General features: G+C 35.2%; 1 protein-coding gene and 1 long non-coding RNA gene across 6 annotated transcripts in view; one reads left to right on the top strand and one right to left on the bottom strand.

Annotated features, from left to right (window-relative positions):
• LOC143252677 (protein O-mannosyl-transferase TMTC2-like) overlaps positions 1-17965 on the top strand; it is a 304308-nt gene that overhangs the window by 187008 nt on the left and 99335 nt on the right. The window lies entirely within an intron of this gene.
• Positions 1-17965, bottom strand: part of LOC143252685 (uncharacterized) — a 34680-nt gene that overhangs the window by 8913 nt on the left and 7802 nt on the right. The window contains exon 3 of one of the 3 annotated variants that reach the window (XR_013029108.1): positions 4219-4402. The exons of the other annotated variants lie outside the window; for them this stretch is intronic. This is a non-coding gene — a long non-coding RNA (uncharacterized LOC143252685). Of the gene's footprint in view, positions 1-4218; positions 4403-17965 lie in introns of those variants that run through there. 3 annotated transcript variants of the gene reach the window in all.

Genomic DNA, 17965 nt, shown 5'->3' with positions numbered 1-17965 from the left:
CTTTCGAAAGGAAAAATAATACCTTGATTTTAAGACACGTCCTAATTTTCAGTTCGGAAAAATGTGAAATAAGGTGCGTCTTAAAATCGAAGTAACACGATGTATTGTTCCATTTTTCCACATTGTTTATGATGAAAATATTTTATTTATTGCCATAACTACTATACTTATAAAAATATTATAAATATTATAACAAAGGAACAATAAATTGATGTTATTTAAGAGATACATGTGTTTCGGTAGTGTTCACAACACTGCAGATAATGTGTACGTTGTATAAATGTTCTTTCTTAACTGGTATTCATAATTTTTATCCAGAGTTTGGCAAACTATTAAAACGTTTGAAGAAAATATTCTAACATTATGCTATATGCTTATGGGGAAAGTTTCCTTAATAAAAAATTGATTAACTTTTTACATTTCCTTTCTTTGCTAAGTTGAAAATGTTTGTTGTCGTTGGTTTTCTTTAAAAAGACATTTGCTGATAGGCTTCCCTGTTTGAAATGTGTGTGAAATTAACTTTTTCACTAATTAGACATGATTGTATTTTGATCAGCGAATGGCCCGGCATGGCCAAGCGTGTTAAGGCGTTCGACTCATAATCCGAGGGTCGCGGGTTCAAATATCCGTCGCACCAAACATGCTCGCCCTTTCAGCCGTGGGGGCGTTATAATGTGACGGTCAATCCTACTATTCGTTGGTAAAAGAGTAGCCCAAGAGTTGGCGGTGGGTGGTAATGTCTAGCTGCCTTCCCTCTGGTCTTACACTGCTAAATTAGGGACGGCTAGCGCAAATAGCCCTCGTGTAGCTTTGCACAAAATTCAAAGACAAACAAAGACAAATGGTGTTAAACCAAATAGCAGAGTTGAAGCGACCATTGATAATTTTTATAATGTGTTGTGAGGTTTTAGCTACGTGGACGAATGTTTATATTATTGCTCCGTAAAAGCTAACTTGAGCTGCTGTGACATCACTTGAATCTTTTTCAGTGTTTTACTTCAGTTCCACCCTGATTATTGGTTTGAATATGTTGTTTCGCATTCATAAACGTATGTACGATTATGTACCCGAATATTTCTTGGCTAACAATCCCTCATTGTGTATGTATGTGTGATTGTATGGTGGCTCTCATCCTAATGTCATGTTTGTATTCCGGAACTGTAAACATGTAATGACAAATGGGCTGGTGATTGATGAAAAGTAAAATCGCACAAATTGCTGATAATTACTGGGATTTCACTTATAACAGAAGAAAGTGACTCTTGTTTTTCTTACAATTACATCAAGCTTTGCACCTTATCTAGAAGAATAACTGTCTGCATACTTAATAGACAGGAGAAGTTTAGTGAGAGATATCTACATCTAACTCAAGCTTAGAGGAATTGACGTTAATAACTATATTTTAAAATGACGTATCTGAAACGAAGTTTGTTTTGTTCCATTTGTTAATTCCTTTTGCTATTTGTTTTAGCGGGAAATTTTCGCAATATTCTATCTACGCTCCATCCGGCTCGAAGAATTAAACCCCGAATTTTTGCGTTGTAAGTCCGTAAACTTATCGCAGACATGCTTAAGGACATTCGGTTTTGGAAAGACAGAAGTAGATTTTTTTTTGTTTAGAATTAAGCACAAAGCTACACAATGAGCTATCTGTGCTCTGCTCACCACGATTATCGAAACCCAGTTTTTCGTGTGCAAGTCCGCAGACATACCACTGTGCCATTGGAGGGCAGAAGTTGATACTAGACAGTTACGAGCAAAACAAAAGCAAATAATTACAGTTATTAAACCAGTACAGTTTTGTAAACCACGATGGAAATTTTGTCACACTTAGGAATAACATATACCTTTAGCAACTGACGTTAATATACTTTTTATTTTTAGAGGTTAAGTGAAGCCAAAAATTTACCATTTTTGTTTTCACATCTAATTCATAAACAAGTGTTGCTCAAAATATTACGAAGTCTTACGAATACACTTGCTTTTTACGAAAGTGTTAATTTGAACTAAGACAAGTGAGAATACATTTCATTTATTCCGAGAAGGCGTATAGTGTTATGTCCTTCTCCTCCGTCCACCGGTGACATAGCGGAATGTTTACAGACTTTCTAAACTCCGGTGTTCCATGCTCCGCGGTGGACACTAAAATGGGGCTTTGCTCTAAAACTAACAAATCTTCTCCTTCACATCACCTTAAGATTCATAAGTTTCTAATTCGTTGAAACCGTAGTTGTACGTTTCTAAAATTATTTCTGTGAATAAGTTTCAATTTTCTCTTAAGATCTTTTCATTTTTCTTTGTGTAATATATATAATTCTTCAAACGTGAACTCCTTTAAGTACTGGGTAAACTATTTAAGTTCAAAACACAATGCTAAGATCAGGGGTTCAATTCCCTTCGGTGGACTCAGCAGATAGCCCAATGTGGCTTTGCTATGAGAAAACACACACACTCTGAACACGAAGCGTTAGATTCAGTTCGCTGATGTCTAAGTTCGATTTCTATCATTATGAATCTTCAAACTTACCGCTGATGTACAAGATAGTTTTAAACTTACTCCACCAGCCTAAGCGTGCTTTCAAATAGGGTTTCGATACCCATGGTGAGCAGACCACAAATAGCCAGCCCGTTGTGTAACTTTGTTCTTAAAACAAATCATCCAGCTATATATGTATTTTTATTCTGTTTATGTGATTAATCGGAACAGATATTCGAGACTGTTATTTATTTTCTACTTCAACTGTTTTTCATTGTATATTAGCTATGTGTGTTTTTTTCTTTTCCAAACCATATGTGATTATTGTAGATGCTGTTATTTATCAAACTACTAGATCAGTGCCAAACGCTTCGAAGATTACTGTAGTTAAAAAGAGTACCCATACACGAGCTTTCTCTCTATTGGCCCTCTTGGTAGTTACTAAATTCCTCGCTGCACTGCATGTTTTACATAATTACAAGCCATCTTTTCTTCACAACCAGATAAGGCATACAGCTACTTTCTTATGGCGCCATCTGGTGTACAACACATGTAATATAAGACAATCTTTATTACGGGTTGGACTCACTAACCTATTGAGAGTATAAAGATAATTACATCTGAAGGTGATTTATCATTTCATACGATAAGGGTCAACGTCTAGAAAATGCGTGATGATAAGTTTTATTATTTGATTGAATTTTAGATGTGAAGAATGAGGTGTGTGCGTGAGCTTGTAACATGAGTCTAATGTGAAACTCAAAAACATAGGCAGTTAAAAACTTTGAACAAAACTCGAAGCCTTCCCTAGCTTTTTTAACATTTATGTGTTCTAGATTATCTAGTACAATATTTGAATCAAACTACTAACTACTTAAATGGCTGTGTGCTTATAGTTGATTATTTTCCTTTTAAGAAGGTATATATAGCAAGAACTAAAACACTGGTAAAGCAACTTAGATACAAATTTCTTGAACCGTGGGTTGTTTGATTGTTGTATTTGTCATAAAACTACTAAAAGCTGTACTTGTTAGACGTTAGCCATCCTTAATTTGTAAGTGACAGTTTTAAGGAAAGGGGGAATAGTAAGGTTTAATCGTTGCCTATAAAACGCATATATATTCCTAAGTTGTGGAGTGCATTTTGATTTTTGCGGTAAGGGACGCAAACCACGAAACTTCAACTCTACAAACCATTACCCTAACCGCTGGGTCGTTAACTTCAGATTTTTCATACACTGAAGCATATTTAGGCAATGAAGTAGCTGAGTAGTTAGTATGCGATGTTGCGTGTCTGAAATTCCAAAGTTTCCACTGCTATGTCATTTAACATACTTTACACTTTTAGCTGTTGGAATGTTATGAGAGTGACAGTCATTCCCATTGATTCAAAACCCTCCTGTGGGCGAGTGCTGCGGGTTGGCAATTTCTTTCTTATCAGAAGTGCCCCCCAGTGGTACAGCGGTATGTCTGCTGATTTACAACATTAGATAAACAACAAGAACAACTCATCAGAAGTTCAAAATTAGGAGTGGCTACCTAAGCAGTGGAACTCCCTGACTTGGTCATTTTGCCCACCTGCGTACAAGGTACCGTTCATGTTGAATATACCATTACCGAAACAAAGTCCGTTAATCAATGACTTCAAAAGTGTGATTATTTTACGTGTGGTCTTTATTTTCATGTTAACTTATACAAATTCACCCAGTAAGCATACATTCAAAAATATTTATTTTTTCTGGTACACTTTACACTTCAATTACTGTACATGTTTCTGTATTTGAATTAGACTAATGAAACCTCAACGATTTTTTTACAACGTAATTTGTTCCCCTCTAGGACAGCGGTAATTCTTCGGACTTACAACGCTAAAATCAGGAGTTCCATTCCCCTCGGTGGACTCAGCAGATTGCCCGATTTGGCTTTGCTATAAGAAAAATACACACAACATAACTCAGAGAATAAAATAGCGTATAACAGTTATAATTCTCATATTAGTGTTAGGATAATTTTCCTATATTCTATTCACCCAAGAAGTACTGGGTTGTGTGTACACACTCAATGTAACTTTATATATTGAACTGAGTGTGAATAATTGATGTAACATGATATTCTGGACAGTGTGTGTGTTCTAAATGTTATTTGATTTCCGAAGTTGCATGTGAATTCATGATATAACTTTATCTGTTGGGTTTCATATGTATTCTAGACGTAATTTGATCTACTAGATTATTTTTGTATGCTCAACGTGACTTTATCTACTGGATTGTGTGTATACCCTCAATGCTACGTGATCTAATAAGTTGCACGTGTATTTTTGGCGTAACTTGATCCCATGGGTTGCATACTAAATTTAATTGAACTTCTGTTTTGTGTGTTGCACATCGTAACTTTATCTACTGGATTACATGTTAAAACCCGGCATAACTTGATCAACTGGGTTTCATTGCACACTTGAAATAGTTTGATCTGCTGGGTTACGTATGTATGCACTCAACCAATAGAATTGGTCCAACTAGCTCAGCCAGTTAATTCGTGTCATAAAAGATAAAATATATCAGCATCCTTGACGTGGAAGAGTGAGTGTATTTTATCTTGTTTTTACTCAATCGTTTAATTTATGTAGTAATTGTTACATTATTGTGGTATTTGTGATTTATACATCGAGTAGTTTTTGCATCTGATAAAAACTTCTGTGAATCAACATTGTCTGAGCGTATGCAAGTGTATTCCTGTTTATATTTAAAATACTGAGACTTGGAATCATTTTGTGGATAGCTAAGATGTTTAGTTTTGTGTATATAATCAGTTCTAGTGAAATCGATGCGAACTCGCCAATAAATGCGTCTTTTGTTTGGTCGAGAATCTTGAAACCCATAACTAAATCCACTAAGGGAAATGGATTATTAGAGGAACACGACAGATTAAAACTTTTACGTGGTAATTTAGCTTCCATTTTATAGTTTTCTAACTTGTCAGAACGTTTGTTTACATTAGTTGATGATATTCGGTTTTACTGAGTCGCTAGAATAATGAATCAAAACACTTAAAGCAGCGTAACTTTCTGAGATGAACACTTGATTAGTGAAATCTTGCCGTGCAACTTACTAGATGTATGAAAAATGTCCCTTTAACAATCTTTTCTGGGACTTATGAGTAATATCCTGTTAAAATTAACGAGTCATTAGTACGACATTTTATCACTTCTTTGCTTGAGTACTTCAGTTTAATTTTATAATGGTCTTTGTGTGTATATTCTTAGATTTGAGTAAACACATCTTTCATAAACAAAACATTTATATGTATACTAATCGTAGTATATTGAGTATTTACCGCTTTTATGTGCGTTATACGTCACATTAGATGACATTAGCGTCTGTACGAGTTTATACTTAAAGCACTTACTTAATTATTTACTATGAAACAATTTTTTACAGTATACGTATGAAAAATTACACTAACATTTCTAGTAATTTGAAACTCTGTATAAAAAAATCCATGTATTATCATTAAAATAAGACTATAAACTTTAAATAAGATTAATTCATTCATTCAGGCTTACATAAAAATATGTCCCCTAGTGGCTCAGCGGCATGTCTGCGGACTTACAATGCTAAAAACCGGGTTTCGATACTCGTGGTTGGCAGAGCACAAATAGCCCATTGTGTAGCATTGTGCTTAATTCAAAACAACAACAACACTTACATAAAATGTATTTTTCAGAGGCATTTGACAGCACAACAAACTACGAACGTAGCTTGTAGACGGTTTTCTCCGAACAAATATTAACAAAAATATCTTTTGATTTGTTTTGAACCGCTAAAATTTATTATAGAATGTATACGTAGTTTTAATTTGGTTAAAACCTGATTTGTGCTTGACCCTTGTTAATAACAAACTACACAGTAGCATTCCTTAGAGGAGGGAAGAAAGAGTACATGAAACTGTGTCACTCAGGTCGTGTACATTTATAATAAAGATTACATCGGAACTGCACGATGGGTGTGATGTTGGGAAGTTTACCTCTCCGGAGTGGTGAAATCTAAATATTAAACCCAATACTGCTAGAATTGAATATATAGATGTCACGCAAATACTGCTATGATTAAATTTATAAATGTCACGTTTGTAAACGTTCTTTAAAAAGGGAGAAAGTATCTGGACATATTTTGTTTTTCTGTTTTGTCACTGGTGCCCAAAGTTTAAGTGCAAATATATGAGAATGATATGCTATAAATATTTAGCACCACAAGAAACCCTTTAGTGATATTATACTATCCTGCTAGGCAGCTAGGGTCAAAGGTTATTTTGTATGTGTGTGTTCATATTTTTTTGGCGAAAAAATAACAGTCTGGGATAACATAGGCTTTTACAAAAGTTCCCCGCTGGTACAGCGATAAGTCTTCGGATTTACAACGCTAAAATCAGGGGTTCGATTCCCTTCGGTGAATTTAGCAGATAGCTCAGTGTGGCTTCACTATAAGAAAACACTCACATATTCAATGCGTTTGGCCCGTCATGGACAGGTGATTAAAGCACTCGACTCGTAATCTGAGGGTTGCGGATCCGATCCCCGTCACACCAAACATGCTCACCCTTTCAGCCGTGGGGTCTTTATAATGTGACGGTCAATCTCACTATTCGTTGGTAAAAGAGTAGCCCAAGAGTTGGCGGTGGGTGGTGACCAGCTAGCTGCTGTCTCTCTAGTTTTACACTGCAAAATTAGAGACAGCTATCGCAGATAGGCTTTGTATAGCTTTGCGCAAAATTCAAAAACAAACAAAACCTTTTACAAAAAAAAAAAGGAAGAAAAATATTCCAAAACTAAGTGCAAGATAATAAACTCACTTATGGTCCACTGAACATATTAAATTAAAACGAATTAAAACCGTTTATTGTGGACTTGGATAAACACTGATGGCCAAAATCTTAAAGCCAATGAACATAAAGAAAAATATGCATTTTTGATTGTTAGACTCAACCACTTATTTGAGTAGAGCTTCGAAAAATTAAAGTAAGAAAAGGGAAAATAAAAACAAAAACCTTTTTTGATAATTTAATAAGGAAAATGTGAACACTGTGAAATTAGTTTAAATACTAGCTGGTCAAAAGTTTAAGACCATACTGAAACGAAGCGTAAATCGGTAAACACGTAACGAAATTTAGTCATTTGTGTTCAAGCATTAGCATTGTCAACATTCCCACTGACATCTCCTGTGTTACATTGAGTAAAAACATGGCAAAGGCTAAAATGTTGACAGAGTTTGAACGTGGCAGAATTGTCGAGCTGCAAAAGCAAGGTCTCTTTCAACGTGCCATCACTGGTGAGATTGGGCGTAATAAAACTGCTGTTGCAAATTTTTTCTTAAAGACCCTGAGGGATACGGAACGAGAATTTTAAGTGGTGGTCCCAAGAAAATTTCGTCGGCGTTGAGCAGGAGGATTCGACGGGTTGTCTGGCAAGACACCAGCCGATCGTCGAACCAGATTAAGGCCCTTACGGACGCAGAATGCAGCTCAAGAACAATAAAACAGCATCTATGAGAGAAAGGCTTTAAAACCGTTAACGTCTTCAAAGGCCACACCACGAAACAGCTCGGTTAAACTTTGCTGAGAAACACCAAACATGAGACGTAGAAAAGTGGACGAAGGTTTTGTTCTCTTATGAGAAATAATTTAACCTGGATGGTCCAGATAGCTTCCAACGTTACTGGCACGATAAAGACATCCCACCGGAGACATTTTCTACACGATACAGTGGAGGAGGTTCTATCATGATCTGCGGTGCTTTCTCCTTCCATGGAACAATGGAGCTTCAGGTTATACAAGGGCGTCAAACAGCAGCTGGCTACATTAGCATGTTGGAGAGAGCATCGTTATTGACTGAAGACCCTCGCCTGTGTGGAAATGACTGGATCTTTCAGCAGGACAACGCTGCAATCCACAATGCCCGCAGGACAAAGGATTTACCGTAGCGAATAACGTGATTCTTTTGGACCATCCAGCGTGTTCGCCCGAACTGAACCCCATTGAAAATGTTTGGGGATGGATGGCAAGGGAAGTCTATAGAAATGGACGTCAATTCCAAACAGTGCATAATCTTCATGAAGCCACCTTTACCACTTGGAATAATATTCCAGCCAGCCTTCTACAAACGCTTATATCGACCATGCCAAAGCGAATATTTGCAGTTATTCGCAATGACGGCCGTGCAATTCACTACTGAGACCTCTTTTGGGGCATTTTCTACCCTGTTTAGGACTTCTTTTTGGTATGGTCTTAAACTTTTGACCAGCTGCTATTTAGGCTAATTTCATAATGTTCACATTTTCCCTATTAAATGCTAAAAAATAATATTTTCCCTTTTCTTATTTTCATCTTTCGAAGCTTTACGTAAATAAGTGGTTGAGTCTAACAACGCAAAATGCGTATTTTTTCTTTGTGTTCATTGGCCTTAAGATTTTGGCCAGCAGTGTATATATGTTTTGTATCCGAATTAATATCCATTTTCTATTTCTTTTTGTTCGATATTTTAGGACATACAAAAAAATTATTTTCTTAGTTGGTGATGCTTCTATAGCTTCATTTTCATGTAAATTACTATGGGCAATTTCTCGTATAACACGCCCAAAATATTAATGTTTCATACATACACACGCGCACACATGTTCAAGTATAATTGTTTGTGTATACACATATTTACAGGTGTGTATTGTCCTAGGTATTAATTTCCCTATCGCTAATAATTTTCAGTTAAATAATCATAATTACGCACTTCTGACCGATTCTGCAATTCCATTGTAACAATCTTTTACGGATAAAAGGTGATTTTTAAACATATCTTGGACAATCTTTCTGCATATACTCTATTGTACGTGAACCGGTTTCCTAGACCACTTTAAGCGTAGCAAACGCATATATACAAATCCATTAGATTTGCATAGAGGAATTTAACACATTAGTTTTCGATATTGTGAATGTTAACAAGAGATACGATTTTCTTCATTTCAACAACATTTCGGGTCGGAGGGTTCTTTTTCATAACTATACCTTTTACATTGCAGTTGAGAGCAATGCTGCTTATTGTGTTCGGTTGTATTTTATCGGGATGTAGTTACTTACCGAAACAATAGGCGTTGCGCTTTTTCTCGCTTTCATGGACAAAATTAAACCGTCTTCTTTGAAATATTGTCTTTTTTGGCTCATACGTGATTTAGTAATCTCGTTGCATGGACGTACTTCATTGTTAAAGCTCTGAAATGTTTATCCAACCGTGAGTGTAACTGTGTCGACATTGCCTTGTCAGAAGGTCAGTATTTCGGTGTAACTAACTAGATGTATTGATACAAAAAAAAAAAGCCATCCGCGGTGTCATGGCAGCATTTCACTAGATAAGCTTATGAAATGTGTTCTGAGAAAGTGCGACTAACCTTGTATACAAATATAATCAAAAACATGAAGACGTTGTAATAGTTTTTCATATTTTCTTAGTGCTGGATGGGGCCTATTTGATGGTTAGCTTGCTTCGATTATGAATCTAAAAGTTTGTAATTCGTGGCTCATTGCCACGAAAACACACTTCGCATTTTATAGTATGTATACATTCTAACAGTCAAAGTCCTGTATCTATCACGTTTTGAATCTCCTAACAGTGATAACCCAAAAGTTGGTTGTTGTATGCTAGCTGATTTTTCTCAAAATTAGGGACGATTATGTGTTGTTCTTGTGGTTTTTTGCACGAAACGTTCTGAAGTCAGTCATTGCGAAAACAAACATAATTCTTCTTTGACATAAGTGCACTTGTGCAAAAGTTCCTACTACTATACTACACAATACTATACTACTTTAAATTGTTGCGGAGAAATACTGTCAATACCTTTCTTTTATCTTTTTATCACAATTGCTTTCCCATCAAGATAACACTTGCACATTCATGTAAATGGTTATTACGTTTGACATCTTTTCTCTTCAGAAAGAGCTATTTTAATTTTATCTCTAGAGATGAATATTTCAGGGAATTGTTTACAATAACAAGTGTCCGCTAGGGACTATGAAGGTATATATCGTGTTTTTTTTGTACAAGCTGTCCTTAAGGGCATACTTCTCACAATCTTCTTGTTTTGCTATAAACGTGATAAAAAGTGTCAAGTCGGTGATGAACGATCCGGCACTGTTTACAACTGTGGTTTGATATAACAAACTGCTGCTGTGTTTGAGATTGGCTTAAGTACTCGACTCTAATGATCGTTCACCAAACTCCGAAAGTATAAAACTATTAAAGACTATTGAAAAGTTTGACCAGTTACGTTCTGGTTCTTCTCATTAGCGAAATTACAACAACTGCAACTTAGTACTAGCGGTGGTTCTCAAACGTCGTAAATCGTAAACCTCTTCGCCCTCCACCTAGCAAAAATGAAGTAAGAGATATATGGTACATGTATTTAATTGTCGAGTTAGTTAAATATTTTGTGGTCAGGTATATATAACGAGCACTGATTCTATTACTTTTAGTATAGTTTCGTTATTCGTTGGGACAAACAATTGTTTGGGTAACTTTCCCACCCAAAAAAACTTCTAATGGGTACCAAGGATATTTGCCTTCCCCTACCAGTTCGACAACTACCGTCTCAAAACATTTTAAAACGATTACAACGTGACTTTAATTTGAGATCAAGGATGAATTGTTTTGAGAAATGTTGACAAAAATTATTCTTTTTATGAGTCTACTACGGGGCAATCTGATATTCTTTTGGTAAAAAAGTGACTAGTGGAAACTTACGAATTTTTATGAGTTATGGCTACAAGGAAAAGTAATCGAACGTAGTCTAATTTTGTGTATTTTGTGAAGAGTATATGATACTCTTCGTTTTTCTATTCTCTTGTATTTCTATTGACCTTTGTTTTTAAGAGTTCTTTTCCTTAAGGATCGCGATTTCGAATCCCCGTCACATCAAACATTCTCGCCCTTTCAGCCATGAGGGCGTTATAATGTTACAGTCAATTTCACTATTTGTTGGTAAAAGAGCAGCCCAAAAGTGGGCGGTGTGGTCTTCCCTCTAGTCTTTCAATTCCCCTCGGTGGAATCAGCAGATAGCCCGATGTGGCTTTGCTAAAACAAAAACAACACACACAAACACACCGTCTAATCTAACATTAAAAAATTAGGGGCGGCTAGCGTAGATAGCCCTCGTGTAGTTTTGCGTGAAATTAAAAAAACAAATCAAGAACAAACCTTTTTTTTGAAGAGTCTTCATGGCTCAAAATAATATTTCTCAACGAAGAAATGTCCTTATAAAGTTTAAAATGACATGGTGTTTCTTCGCATTAGTAGAGAGTCAAATCTTTTCTTTTTCATCATCTGCTAAAAATATGATTTTTCCCAAAGCAGCGGTTTCGGTGATAAAAGAGATTGAATATTTTTTCATGTACACACAAACTACTGACTTAATGGATACTATCGTTTAGTAAATATTTCAAGTTTGTTTAATTCTGTTGTTGTTTTTTTAAGAGACATTCCTTCCGATTAGGTAATGTTATTAAACATCGCTCTGTTTGTAAGACTTGTGGCTACAGAGCATTAAAAATAAACTACTGGAAGAAGATTTGGATTAATAGAACTTGTGTGACTGTCTAGAAAGGTTTCTGTTTTTTTTTTTTCTTTTTTTTTTTTTTTTGACTGACGCATCTTTAGGACAGAATAACAAAAGAATGCCGTAGCGCACACAACAGCTCTGCCAACATGAAATATATGAGATATTTGCATGACTCTTTGAAACTTGTTAAAGCCGCCTTTGGCTCTGAGTCTACTCTTATTGTGTACCGCAGAAGCTACTGAATTATTTTACAGGGTGAATATTTCATTACAGCGTCTGCTCGCGGTGGGAGATATAATTCAGTCGCGGTATTTTTCCTCATATGTCCCGAGGGAAAACACCCTGCTGGAACCGTTTGTATTGATAATTCAGGTGTACTTTCTTTCTCATATTTTGTTTTGTTGGTCTCTTGATTCCATGGTGGCTCTATAAGCGTGGACGTCAAGTGACACCTGTTATTAGCTCCAAACTTGGCTCTCCTGCGGCTAGGCATGTTAATAGTACGACATTATAGCTTCTGGTATTTAGTGGCGCCCTCTGGTGGCCACGCCTACTATCAACTCTATGGTGTTTAGCGGTTGGTTAACGTTGATAATAAAACTCGACATGTCTGAGTGACGACTAGGTGGGCTGTAATCATCGTCTTTCTCCTTGGTTATTATTTTATGATTTTTTTTCTTTATTTTGCATGAACCAAATTTTGCACGAACAATCTAGAGTGTACCGACGAAGAGCTATATTTAAATCGAGAGGGCGTAGTATGTATAGTGTGATGAAGCTTACTTCACTAAATGAAAAATAGTTGGCTGTTCTTCTATCTATCTATGTACCAACCACCATTCTGTTGTAACTGCAATTAGACAGAATTTAATTTATTTGAGGTCTGATTAGACAAATAAATTTCTCTTGTGTTTGAGACTATAAGAGAAAATCCAGTAATTTGGTCTAATTCGGTTGCGGTGGCAAATCTAAATTGCTGTGTTCGTCGGGTGGAAATAATTTCATAGTATGATAAAAATTAATATAGAATATTTTTCGCAACGTGTTCTAGTTAGAGAATTTATGCTTGTATTTTAAGTTATACATTTTTATCCAAAAACCAAAAGGTACGTGTACATCTCCCTCTTTGTGTATATACGTGTGTGTGTGTGCGTGCGCGCGCGCCGTGCGTGTTTATGTCTAGAAAAGCAACCTAGCTTCAGAAAAGCATCCTTCTACAAAGAATGGCAGATTATTACGAGTAACTATAGTAATGGCAGTTGAATTCCTAATGCTGTCAAAATTTCTGTCACTTTTTCCGGTTGTAGTTGAACGGTGGTAATCTTAACTTGGTAGACCTGCTCTTCACTCATCAGTCATGTATTTCTAAAGTGTGTTTTAGTTGAAACAACTATCTTTCTATATGTATATATAGTATCGAAATATCTGTGTATGTCACACTCTGTATCTCTTGAATGGTTGATAGTAAAAATACATATATATATATCAAAATGCTATTTTGAAAAATACATTATAGAAAACATTAATTTTTGCAATTCTTAAAATCTCATATTGATATCACTATCGATCGATCTTTTAGTCTTTCTATGTGCTGAACGGTGAATCTGAAGAAACAACTTATTACTAACGAAAATGTTTCTTTTTGTGAGAGAATTTCACGAAAGAACAGGACTTCCTTCGTCAATCGATTGAAATAAATGTTTCAAAAAAAGAAGCATGAAGAGAAATATGTGTTTAAATATATATTTGTTGTTGCTTGATTTATATATATATATATATATATATCTTTCTCGTGTCGGTATTATTTATATACATGCAGGGTTTGATTCTACGATGTCAAATGAATTGAATTGGAAGTTTCTAACTTGACGTTTATTAACATAAATAAAAATTGTTGAAAAGCGCTAATTTCGGTGTTGTTGTTTTTTTTCTTGCACCCAGTAAAATGACAAGGCATGATGACATCCAGCGGGAAAAAAAAATCCCACGTCTACTTAGCGAACCTCAACGCCATATTGTGCTGGATGCAGCCATTGCTTCGAAAACCAAATATTTTGTCAACAGCGTGTTGCAATCCTTCTTCTTTGCTTAAAAACAAATGTAACGTATTTTTCTCTGTTTAAATAACACAAAAAAGCAAAAGATTATTGTAAACGGCCCACTAAACAATTATGTTTTACATGCGCTCTAGTACATGGGATTGGGTTAATTTGCACATTTTATATTTATTAATCACTACTTTCATGAAAGTTACTGTTAGTGAAACCTTATTAGGGACTTTTCGCTAATTTCTACATTTCAGGTATTAACATCAATTTTCTCAATACTTTATATACGCTAACAATACGATTTCAGCGTTAATATCAGCTTTAAAAATATTTTCTAAGCATCTGAAATGAATAAAAGTTGCTTCTAAATAGAATGATCTATACTTTAACTACAAATCTTAGTTAAACTACCTTATTAGACTCAAACATTAAAAAAAAACGCACTACCTGTTCATACAGGCCACTAAAGTATTATGTTTAGAGATGTTAGTATATATAACGTCTCTCAAAACAGTAAATTAAAATAAAGAAGTTATCCTTTCGAGAAAACACTTAGATCACTTCGAAGATTGCGTATTAAGCGTAAACTTCATGAAAATAATATTCAATCTCTTAATTTGCATAATTCAACAGGCCAGGTGGTTAAGGCGCTCGACTTGTAATCTGAGGGTCGCGGGTTTGAATCCCCGTCACACCAAACATGCTCGCCCTTTCAGCTGTGGGGGCGTTATAATGTAACGGTCAATCCCACTATTCGTTGGCAAAAGAGTAGCCCAAGAGATGGCGAAGGGTGGTGATGACTTACTTATACTGCTAAATTAGGAACGGCTAAAGCAGATAGCCCTATTGTAGCTTTGCGCGAAATTCAGAAACAATCATAATTCAATAAACAGGAAAGAAAAATATCAGTCAATCCAAAAATCATTATTTTTGTGTCATAAAGTATCTTATCTGCGGTTTTACCAAAGATTGTTTTGATAACTTTAGTGTTTTTTTTTACGTCAGAAAGTGTAAGGATCTGGAGATGTATGACCCATAATATCTGTTCTCAGGAACATTGTTCAGCTCAGTAAAATGTATCTCAAAAAAACAAAGAGACGTGAGACTGTCACGAAGAGACTTCTATCGTTATCTCGGCTTAGCAGTAGGTATACACATACGTATATATATAAAATATATAGGTTTAGATCGACAACACTACTTTCTTACTTTTCAGCTGTTACTGATGGTTATTCACGGATTTCGTTTAACAGAGAAAGTTATTTTGGCATTTGTTTAAAATAATTAGCTCACAAATATATATATGAAACATTTACTTTATGTTTGTTTAAAAAAGGATCAATATACGGATAAAGAGTGTAAGATTCCATGCGTAATTAAGGTACTTTGACGCAGTTATTCAGTTAGTTCAGCCAAGTAAGATTTGAGTGAAAGAAACCACCTCGTTTTAAAAGTTCCAAAACGAATATGGAACTACTTTGTAAATACCTTATTTTTTGGTAGCGTTTATTTCTCATAGCTTCAACTCATCTGTAAATATCTGGGTCGTATCTGGTTTCCTTTTTTACTGTTAAGCATACATTTTACAAAGATTAGGTAAGCTGTTTATTGTTTGGGACGTAATCCGCTTCACTATGGGTAATAGGTTATGTAGACAGTAACTTTAAAACGTATATCTTTTAGTATAATCATTTGTGGGCCCGGCATGGCCAGGTGGTTGAGGCACTCGACTCGTAATCTGAGGATTGCAGGTTCGAATCTCCGTCACATCAAACATGCTTGCCCTTTCAGCCGTGGGGGCGTTATAATGTGACGGTCAATCCCACTATTCGTTGGTAAAAGAATAACTAGTGACTTCCTTCTAGTCTTACACTACCAAATTAGGGACGACTAGCGCAGATAGCCCTTGTGTAGCTTTGCGCGAATTCACAAAACAAACAAAACAAAACAAATTTACAACTGTGAAAAATTTATATATTTTAGAATTTTCGACTTCCACTCCAATGTTACATTTCTAATTAATTTTAAATCATTTAGGTGTAGTTTAATTTCATTAAATATTAAGAGTAAGATTATAGAGAATGAACAATAGTTGATATAGTTGTCCCTCGTCTGTTATGTATTACATTAAATATTAAGAATAAGATTAAAGAGAATGAACAATAGTTTATATAGTTGTCCCTCGTGTGTTACAAGGTCAAACAAGACAATCAGAAGGATTGTTTATCCTTGTCTCACTGCAAATTTTTATATTTTTTGGTTTCAATGTGTGCCTGAAAGTTATTCCTAACTCGATCATTTTTTATACATTTATTATCAACAAGCTGAGAAAGTGTCCTGTATCTCCATGATTAAAAATGGTTCACAGTGATTCAGAATCCGGTTCTGGGTACAGATACGGACCAGATTTAGGGAGGATCGTCATATGCAGACACCTTATCTCTTTTAAGAATTTCACGGAAATAGGTTTATTATTTTTCAAGATATGCGCGCACATCCCAATGCACAGATCTATAAAATGGTCGACCTTTCAATACTGACCAGACGTGGCTTAGTTGTTAGCGTACGCAACGCGTAATTACGGGGGCTCATGGTTCGTGGCTCGGATTCTGTTGCCGCAAAAACGGACTACGCATTATAAGAACGTAGTTGCACTATAAGAGTGACAGTCAAACAAAAGAAGTTCAAGAGTTGGCCATCAATTCAAAATGAAAGACGGCTGTACATACAGCCTTTAGTAACCTTTTTTTAGTGACAATTAACAAGAACAAATAATCTTTTTAATTGCCGTTGTAACCGTTGAGTCCAGAAGGACTGGATTTATTCCCAACAAAGAGGCTTCATTTTGTAAGGCCACTAAAATATACTAAATAGAAAGAAAAGCAAAAAAAATATCCAACACTTTAAAGTTCAATAAAATGTAGCTACGCTACATTCTTAAAATATCTCAAAATTAGAAAAACATCATGTTAAGCATTTCTGTTATACATACACAATAAATTTATATTATCAACATATATTTAGGCTTAGTGTTTTTATTTACACATTTGACACATTTATATTTGTTTAAATAGTTGTTATCAGTATAATTTTTAGCACATTTTTCATTATAGTTACGAATGTTTACTAGTACTAAATAGTATGCATTGAATAACTGGAGGTTGGCTTGATCTATTCATTTGAGAGCTCGACCCTCAGTCTGCTGATAGTGAGATCGAAGTATTTTACTGAACATGCTCGTTCTTTCAGCCGTAAAGAAGTTATGATATTATGGTCAATCCCATTGTTGTTCGCTAAAGATTATACCAAGAGTTAGCGATGGGTGATGTTGACCAGATGCTTTTACTCTAGTTTATCACTTCAAAATTACAGACGGCTATCATTGATAGCCCTCTATTAACTTTGTATGAAATTCAGCAAAAGAAAAAATCCTTATTTATGCTAAGGCTTAATGTGTAGAAAAGTGTTTAAGAAAAAAAGAAATATTAAGTCTTTTACTTGTAAAAATATTTTTTCGTTTTGAACTGCGAATGGATAACTTTATTAATTGAAAGTCGATTGATAAAACAAAACAAAGTACGAAACGAACAGTATAGTCGTATTATTTTATTTTAATGTTTAGTTTTTATCGTCACACAACCACCCAGAAGAAGAGATGACAAATTTTTTATATATTTCTGTGTTGTCCTCGCGATCACTTTTCTTTATTCTCCAAAACACTGTTCACGTTTAGGAAAAATACAAACCAGACTACCAGATCGATGTTAATGCCATAGTTTCACAACCAATAGAAGGAAAGGCTCCACGGTCTGTCCGCAGCGAAGACTTGTTACTTAACAAAAGTTTGTA

Source organism: Tachypleus tridentatus, chromosome 1, assembly GCF_004210375.1.
Source record: "Tachypleus tridentatus isolate NWPU-2018 chromosome 1, ASM421037v1, whole genome shotgun sequence".
Lineage (NCBI taxonomy): Eukaryota > Metazoa > Arthropoda > Merostomata > Xiphosura > Limulidae > Tachypleus > Tachypleus tridentatus.
This window is presented reverse-complemented; position numbering and strand designations above follow the sequence as displayed.